The following is a 10000-nucleotide window of genomic DNA, read 5'->3' as shown; positions in this document are numbered from 1 at the left end:
ATTAGTATTTTACTCTCTTTGACCATTCCAAGGTAAACTTTCACTCAGCTTGAAGAGATCAATTACTACGGAAACAGAACCATCCCACAAAAAATATTGAAAATATTGAACTTGAGAGGGAAACACTGATGACTTCCTCTGGTGTTTTCGATATTACTTGTTGTGTTGGGGTTTCAAACGGTGAAACATAAGCAAGTTAAAATTTGGCATTCAAAGAAAAGGAATTCCTTCTTCAAACCATGGACCTATTGTCGAGCCATGGATTAGTACCAGTTCTGTTGGCGTCGAGTAGCATCATATACAATGAGGAAGTAACAGAGTAAAAAACTTGTTAAGAAAAAAATCTACATAAAGTTTGTGGCCTCTGTTACATGCATACCTTTGGTACAGTACTGTGCAAAAAGAATGCAAACGAATTTCGAGGAAATTCGCTTCTTGTGCGCTTGAAATTTCGGGGGAAGAAGTGTGATTTTTCAGCCGAAATTTTGCTGAGCCACGGGAAAATTCGAACGCAGGACGAAAATTCGCAAATCGAACAACGAAATTTCAGTTGGAGTTCGTACATACTGAAACGAAACTTCAAGTACTTTAATAATCGAAATATCGTAATCCTAAAGCCGCGGCTTTTCAAGCGATTTTTTGTTCATGCCAGTGATGCAATGTTTTCAAAAATTGTCACGTCGCCACCACATGATGAAAATCGCAAGTGTAGCCACCCTTGAACTGGCAACGTGACAGCAGAAAAAGTTGTTGAAAAAAATCGGCTGTTCAAGGGTGGCTACACTTGCGATTTTCATTGTGCGCTGGCGACGCGACAAAATCAGAAGAAATCGCATCCCCGTCGCAAGCAAAAAAATTGCTCTTGTAAAACAAACTTTCATAGTGTTGGTTAGCATTTGGCATTTTAATGAATGAATGGAAGCAACAACTGTACTCTTCTCTCAACCTTGAGTGTAAACAACATTGCCATAGCCATTTTAACATACCAAACGTAACAATTCTTCTTGGTTTTCAGGCAAAAGAAAAAATAAAATCACGTTCCATTCAACAAATTAAGTCAAGAATTTGAGATGTTGTGGGAAGGTAATAAATCATAAGCGTGTCAAAGTTTTAGGGCTGTGCGATAATCCAAACTCTAGTTATTTGGCAATAGACACTTCTCAACATATTGGTAATTCAGAACTCAAAAACACATCGCCCGGGGAATCGACATTTTCTTAGAAGCAATCCAGATGTCACGCATTGACTGAATTAGAAAGGGATTGTAAAAACGCTTTCTTTACCATGACTAATCTGCCAGCTTAAATAATTTTATCGAACGTTATCTTCTCTACGTAAGCGACAACCACCCTCCATTGTTTTAAATTTTGGGCTCTTGTTGCGACCACTCTCACAAATTCCCAGCTTGGTCACTTATGAGGGCTTTGACTGGCCTTTTTCAAACCTTCTCTTAAATGTACTTTAAAAGGCAAATGCTCGCTGCGAAACGTTCAATAAGCACTCTGGAAATGTTGCTATGTTAGGACGAAATTTCACTCGAATATTCACGCGGCCATTACAAATTTTCGTTTTCATGGAAACAATAGGCGTTTCGAAATTTGAAAATTCGTTTCGCCTGAAATTTGGTTATATTTCGCCGAAAAGTAGCGAAAAGCGCGAAATTCGTTTGCATTCTTTTTGCACAGTACTATAGATCCAGAAATATCAATGGTGATCCCGCAAATTTTGACGTCTCTTTCACCCACAGAGCATGAAATCTTACATTTATGGTTTTGAAAAGAAACCGTAAAGACCACATTTATGATTCTTTACGACCTCCTTTCCAGTTGCGTCTTTACGTAGTGAACACCGCAGTGCATAAAAAAACCTAAGGGAGACTGAAATTGCAACCTTTACACACGGGGATAAAAAAATCGTAAAGAGAACCTTTACGAGAATTTACACTCACTGTAAGGGAGCTTAAGCAAGGTTTATATGGTGCCTTAACGCACAGAGCATGAAAACCGTAAAGACAAATTTTACAAGAATTTACACTCACTGTAAAGGGAGTTAAGAAAGTTTTGTACGCTGTCTTTACACAAAGCATGAAAATCGTAAAGACGACTTTTAAGGTGTCTGGCAACCACGAAAAGCTTGGAGCTTGTCTTCGTCAACCCACTCTGAGAACCTACAGGAAAATGAGACTCGTACCCAGTCACTATTTACGGGTTTCAAAGCGAAGGCGGTCTGGATAAAGTGGAGCACACGGGGAGTTATGGGAAGAGGCCAAAGAAAAATAGCGACTGGCAGATTTCGATCGACAGAACTGTGCAATCATGTTAGTATAACAGTTACACTTTGCCATTCTTACAGATATCTTAGATATTGCATACGCTCCATCTCTATTATTGATGGAGTGTCACAAAGCACAGCAGTCTTGTCGTATTTAAGATTAACTTAAGCTTATGTATTTCAATGCATACTTAAATAATTAATCTTGCTATCATCGTTGTTAAGAGGGTTACCTATCAAATGACCACGAAAAGGAAACGGATCGGGAAACCCATGCAGCTCCCAGCCCTACGGATAAAGAGAATTCGAAATTCAAGTTTTCAACTCGAGGGAAACACGATTTGACGCCTACTTCTAAAGCTGCTCCAGAGCCTAGTAAAGAACGTAATTCAAGCCATCGCAGAAAAGAGCTGGATTTGACAAGAGAGACCAGAATGTTAAAGATGTCCTAAAAAGTTAGTAAAACTTCTTTTTACTCATTTAAATGAACCGGACCGACCTATAGTGTACTCACACATGAAAAAATTATTACAATTTTGTTTTCCAAATTGAGCTTTTCACAGGTTAAGATTAAGTTAAACTAATATTGGCATGAGCAGTTACATATGTGACCGTCCACGGGAAAACCAACAAAAAGGTGATGACACGGGCACGCTATTTTAGCACGCTAGACAAAAGAAATTTTCTTTAACACGGGAGTGCCGTGTCGTAATGCACGCCTCATTAAAATTTTCTTTTGTCTGATACTACAAGTTGTAAACAATAGAGCGTGTTATACCAAACAAAAGAGCGTGTCAGCAAAAGTAAAATTGAGCACCGCGTAAAAAGACACCGAGTGAGTGAAATTGCACGACAGCTGCGCCAAAACACTCGCTAAAAAAACAAGTATATAAACACGCTACTCCCAAAGCCGAGTGAGGGCCGACTTGCCTACGGAAATAGCTGAAAAATCTCGCAGAATACAGTATTGTGCAAAAGTAATGCAAACGTATTTCGCCGAAATTCGCGGCTTTTCCTGGCTTTTCGACGAATTTTTGATGGAAGCGAATTTTCAACGAAAAGTCATGATAATTCTCAAGACCTATTGTTTCCAAGTACACCGAATTTTCGAACGAAAATTGACCTCGAATTTTCGTGCGAAAAATCGCTCTGTTCGATAAATGACCTAAAAAATTGAGCGAAATTTCGCTCTTTATTTGCTGTTCTCGAACATTCCCACGTATTTTCTGGACAAAAATTTGCCAAGTTCGAATTTGCCGCGATGATTCTTTTCTGCCGTCATTTCACAATGTGTAAGCTCTACAACAAACTCTTGTTCGTGAAGCAATCACAGTTTTTGTTGTGTGAGGCAATCTTTTTTTTTTTCGTTGGAAATAGCCGATTAAACTGTCGGATCATTGAATCTATTTTCGATACGACTTTATTTACGCTAACCTTAACGCGTTTATTTACGCGTACATACGCTTGTTCAGCGATGTTGTTGATGATGGCCGCCGATTCATGTCACAAAAATTCGCTGCTTCAAATTTTGTTATCTCGAATTTTCGTTTGGTTACCTCGAAAATTCGCTATTTCGAATTTCGCTATCTCGAATTTTCGAGAAAGGTCGTGAATTTTTCGCTTCAAACCCTACGTAAAATCGTTCGAAAATTCGATGACTTTTCGTGGAAAATTCGCTAGAACAAGGGACGAATTTCGACGAATTTCGTTTGCATTACTTTTGCAATTTTACGGTGCCTGTTTTGGCACGCATCTGACACGCAACACGCCACGCTAAACAAAAGGTTTGGAGTGTCTCAGTGTGCACAACAAAAGCCACCGTGACATGTATTGTGCTACTCATTAAATATGCGCATATGGCGTGTTGTATGTCACGCTCAGCGTGCCGTGTCATGCACGCGTGCCCGTGTCATCACCTTTTTGTTGGTTTTCCCGTGGATGGTCACATATTTAATATCTACTTTTTTATTCATTCGTTCGTTTGTTTATCTATTTGTCTATCTGTAGATCTAACAAATGTATTCTGTGTATGTGGTCATAGGGGCACGTCTTCAGGCGTGTAGTGATGTTAGAGAGCGGCGTGCCATTATAGGGGAGATTATTTCCAGTCATTTTGAGGAAAAAGCAGGGATAACCTGTACATAAGCAAGGGTATTAAGCTGCATTGAGTCAAGTCTCCAGGCAAGAAATCTGAATGCGCCCTGTCTTTCAGACTTCTGCCAACTTCCAGAAAGGTCCAAAAAAGCCATCATCACTAATGCCATACATGGCATTTTTAGGACAGTTAAGGTATCTGAAAACAACAGGAAGCCACCAATCGAGAGGTAAATTTATTAGGATTTTGTCCATATTTCTAACAGCTCTTGTCTGCAGGTGTATGTACTGTTTTAATAGGTTTTAAGAGCCCTTGCTCAGTCGTATATAAATAATATTCAGAGTATCAAGAATAACATCTTTGTTGTTTGCGTAGCAGAGCATGTGAGAGCAATAACAGGTACTCCAAAGTCCTTAAGGGTGCCCAGCTGGGTACAGCTTTCACGAAAATCATTTCCCCACAAGTCTATGCAATGTGCCTCATCAATAATGAAACGCTGTAATTTTCCTTGCCCTTGCAATTTAACAAGAGTTCTTATCATTTCAGGAGACAACACAGTCTCTGGTGTTGTGCAAACAATCTTGTAGCCTGGGTCAGGACTACACAAATGATGGTAAATGACTTGTTTTTCTGCATTGCACAGCTGATGAGTTACATAGCAGGTGTTTATACCAGATGCATGTATCTAGTCACCTTGGTCTGCCACTAATGCAACAATGGGGCAGATTAAAATTGATACACCAGGCTCCATTGCAGCAGGTAGAGAATATGTCTGTGACTTTCCGCCACCAGTTGGCATGATTATCAACATATCAAGATTCTGCATTATATCCTCGATTATTTCTCTTTGATTTTCACGGAAATTAGAATGACCAAGCAACCTGTGCAAAGTTCTACAAAGTGGATCAGTCTCATCTTCAGAGGATGTACATGAACTTGTTTCTCCTTCCACTTGAGGCTGAAGAGGGGTAGTCCCGATTGTTGCAACATAGTTCTGTAATATTAGAGAATAGGTGTCAATGTTTGGGTGAGATCATGTATTAGAAGAAAGCACTTTTCATAAGAAAAAGAAAACAGTTACAATGGGGAAGAAAGTCAAGCGAGCATCTATAAAGATAATGATGAGAAGAGGTCAGCACAGCCTGGTTAAAAAAATGCTTGTTCTATAGTGGAGTACTGGAAAATTTATGAACTGTTAACTGGAAGATATATCGTCTGCTTTAGTGCTCCTATTTGTACTTTAATTTACAGGTTAAAAATTTATCTTGCTTGTTTCCCCTTGTCATTTGGATAAGACACTGACATATATCATCTTCAGTCTACAGAGATTGTATACAGAATCCCGCCCCCCCATTTTGATTAATAAATAGTTGTTAGTTACATTCAACACATTGATTTTACTACTGCAAGCAAATATAATAATAAGTAACAAAAAATGTATACTGCATTGTTTTACCCACTTTGAATGGATAGCTGATACTATAACAGATTTCATCTCTTGTCCAATGCCGGTGTCCTTGCATCGGTGTTTGGTGACATTTTGCTCCCACGCCAAGAAATCATAGAAATATTCACTGCTCGACACAGAAATCTTTTTCCCTGATGGGCGCCCAGATGTAAAAGGCTGCAAAACACGGTAATGTAGCAGGCAAAACCCCAGCAGATTGGCAGCTTCTGTCGGTGTCATCACACAAACTTTCAACTCTAGATTTAGAGGCTGGTAGGTTGCAGTCAAGAAGCTAAAGGTTGGATCATCACTGTGCTGTAATAAATCAAGATCTGTGAAAATATACTCGACTAATTCATAACAATCTGATGCCAAATTAATTATTTTGGAAACTTACCTCCATGGCATGATAAATGGTCTCCAAATATGCTTTCGTTTCATCTCCATGAAGCTTTCGAGATAGCATAAGTGCTTCTTTCAAAAATGAAGATGGAACGTTAGACCCATGTATGGACTTATAATGGTGAAAAATCCCGCTCTTTTGAAAAAATATAGGTTTCTTGCTACAACTGCTATGCGGACAAGCCAATTTTCCCTCTAATATGGCTGGGTGCACTTTGCGATCAAAAACAGCAGCCATGTTGGAACAAAATCTGCCAGTCGCTATTTTCCTTTCCACCCTTCCCATGACACCTCGCGCACCTTAATCCAACCTAGTATTCAATCCTCTTTCCCCAAAAAGCATGTAAATAGCGACTGGGTACGAGTCTGCAGTAAAATAACGAAATTCTTGAAATGAGCTCACAATTAGGCAAAAAAGATCAAGAGTATTGGTTTTCTGCACAACTAAGCCTTAATTGAGACTAGATCTCTCCACAGCAATTCCTCTTCGTTGTGCTAGAATCTCCTCACAAATAGAATAGCTTTATTAGGCTGGACTGACTCGCTCACCTCTTTGCTACCTCTTCCCATTCTGCACCTCCTGTATATTTGATGAACTGGTGTTGCACTTCTTTTACCTCTTTGATTCGACTGCTCTCTAATTTAAGGTCACCAAGTGTAAATTTGCCTTCCAGTACACCATTGAGAAGGCTGATGATTTGGTCTTTTGTGAGGTCCCTGCTGAGGCATTTGAAATTGTAGCTGGGATAATCTACAGTTGCTTTCAGGCCAGCTTTTAAAGTCTTCCCTGAAGCTTTTTGTCCCTTTATCTCCAATCTGCTGTATTTTTCTATGACTTTCAACATGTCATAAATCACATCGGGGAGGGCACTGAGGAAGAGGATCGTTTCCATTTTTGGATGTTTGTGGAATTAACGTTTTCACCAACTAACATTTTCTGTGGATTTGGAAAGATGTTAAACAATTGCTCACTCTTATATTTTGCTGTCTGCATGATCTTCCCTGCTGTCGAGACCACCTGTGTGGTTCTTGGTGGAAAGCACCACTCCAGGTTTGTCTTTATTCAGCTCAAAGCATTCTTCCCTTGAGGATGTCACGGCTAGGCGCAGCGTCAATGCGTCGATTTCTTCATCACGCTTTGATTTTCCCTACCTCCCTTACCGAAACACTGTGAAATGTAGAACCATGTTGTTTGTAGCAAAAGACGGGGATTTTTTGTTTCTGCACTCAAATAATTCATCTGCCTGGAACACCTTTTGCACCATTTCAGCCCTCAGGGGATTTTTGTGAACCATTCCAGAAATTTTACCGCTACTGGCTAGGTGCTTCAGATAGGAATTTAAAGCTTTGTTTGCTTCGTTAAACTGAACAGTGTCACAATTGAGACTTTCTTGTTGAACGAAGGTGAATGCAAATAGTGATCTAAGGCGGCCCTGATTGACAATAACCGTGATTTCTTGTAATAGCTGCCATCGTTTCTTCTTGCTGATAAATAAAACTTTGAAAGGCAGTTATTCATTTCTTCGACTTCCATAGACTTGAACTCTGTTGTGAATTCTTTTTGCTGTGCGAACCATTATGTTTGAGATAAATTTAAAGAGGAGGACTTCCGTGGTTGTTCTGTGTTAAAACGATACTTTTGTTGGTTTACAGAAACTTTTAAGTTTTAAAATAAAATAATTCAATTCAAAGCAGAAGGCTGGCTTACCTTTGAATAGTTTAACACTAACTTTGTTGCATTCTGCGTACTTTTGGGGACTGCGTTTATCTTCATTTCGGAAATTTCCTCATCGGAAACTTGGGCAAACCGACTGGCAGCAATTTTGTTTTTGAAAACAAAAGGTTGGGGCGTTATATTCACCGTGTAGCGGTGTCATAGTACAAATCACTCAACCAATCAGATTGCTGAAAACTCGCTCTTCAACTCTGAAATTATACTAATTAACAATTGTTCGCTGGAGACAAAGTGAATATTGGTGAATGTATATATTTACTGAGACATACTTTAAGTATAATTTTCAGCGGTGAATCTAAAAAATGTGCAAAACGTGCTAAAATGCGATAAAGTAAAAAGCACTAAAGGTGCTTGATGCTTGGCTTAGCATCCGTGCCTCTTAAATGTTATATTCACCAGGTAGCTTGGTGAATACAACACCGAATTCTTACATTCACTGCTGAAAATTATATTATAACGATAATAATTATACTGTATTAGGTGATATAGTAACTATGTGGAAACATTTTACATCGCTTACCAGTGTAAATGTGGACATAGACGAACTTGAATAGTTCTTTTCTCTCATTAGAAGTGGAAGTTTTAATAATTTCGTTGATAGCTTCCCGCCGATTATTTCCACCTATCACCTCCAGTCCATAACTATCTAAGTTTTTGCATCGAACTTGTCCACATCTTTTAGACCTTTAGCAATTACGAAAATTGGTTTCCCACACTGAGTAAGTGGTAGAGACAGAAGCTCATTCTTTAGAACTTGAACGTGACACATATCTAAATCTCGTAGGGTGTATTCCGGTTTAGGTGCAGCAAGTGACGTTGCCAATACTTTATATAAGCCTACAAAAATAGGATTTTAACAAATTTTAAGAAAGCAAGAATCACAATTCAAACAAAATGTATGTTTCCACATACACATGTATGGAAATCGCAATGCCAAAACGAGGTTAAGGAAAATTACGGAAAGAATATCGATTTACTAATTCACCAAGGCTGTTACCATCTTTGAAATTGCCACCTCTTTCGGTTGGCACGACTTATTTTCAAAGGACCCCTTTTGTTTTTAATCATTACAGTTTTGACTTTTGGTCCTTTAAAAAAGATGAACCACCGTCACATAAACTCTATTTTGCATAGGTAGTGCGAGAATCTTCCTGTCAATCTTTTATCCCAATCAATCTTTTATCAAATAGAATTTTTTATCCCACAGTGACGAGTACTTACCGGGAACAGTGTATTTCTTAATATCCTGAAAAATTCTGAATCAGGGATGCTGTACTCCTCTTCTTCAGTGCTGCTTTCAACAGAAAGCTTTTTCAGTTTAGAGGGCACTGGCAGACTCACTGTATGTGGACACAGAGCGTTTCTTTGCCTTTTTTTTTTTAATGTTTACCGGGGCACAAATCTCCTCAGTATTGTCGTCGTTAATTTTGTCTCTCACTTCAAAAGGGACGTTCTCAGAGTTATCACATTCGCGGACTGGTGAATTCGAGAAACTTTTGGGGGGTGTTCTACAGTTCTGTCTTCTCCTGCGTGAGATTGTATTTGCTGGATTAGCTGATATCTCAATGGGAACTGTAACAGGAAAATTGACTTCTTATGTCGAGTTTTTGTTACTTATGTCTGAGCTGCCGGCCACAGTTGCTTCTCTGTCTCACACACCCATGACTTCAAGAAAGCATTATGCAAAGTGTTTCGCTGAGTAGCAGGAACTTCTAAAACGCTCAGAGAACTCATTTGCGGTGAAATCGAACAAATTCCTTGCTATCTTTCTTTAGAGGACGGTTTGTGGAGTTGTGAATGACAATTTTCTTATCTTCATTCTCCACAAAATACCACTTGGTCTCACAAGGTCGCTAACGCCCACTGGTAGCACCGTGCACCGGTGGCTCAGTTGGTTGAGCATCGGGCTGTCATGCGGGAGGTCGCGGGTTCGAACCCCGGCCGGATCAACACTCAGGATTTTAAAATAACCGAGGAGAAAGTGCTGCCTTTATAATTTCACCTGCAAATGGTTAGACTTTCAAGTCTTCTCGGATAAGGACTATAAACC

This window comes from Montipora capricornis, chromosome 3, assembly GCF_036669925.1.
Source record: "Montipora capricornis isolate CH-2021 chromosome 3, ASM3666992v2, whole genome shotgun sequence".
In the NCBI taxonomy this organism is placed as follows: Eukaryota; Metazoa; Cnidaria; class Anthozoa; order Scleractinia; family Acroporidae; genus Montipora; species Montipora capricornis.
Note: the sequence above shows the minus strand (reverse complement) of the source record.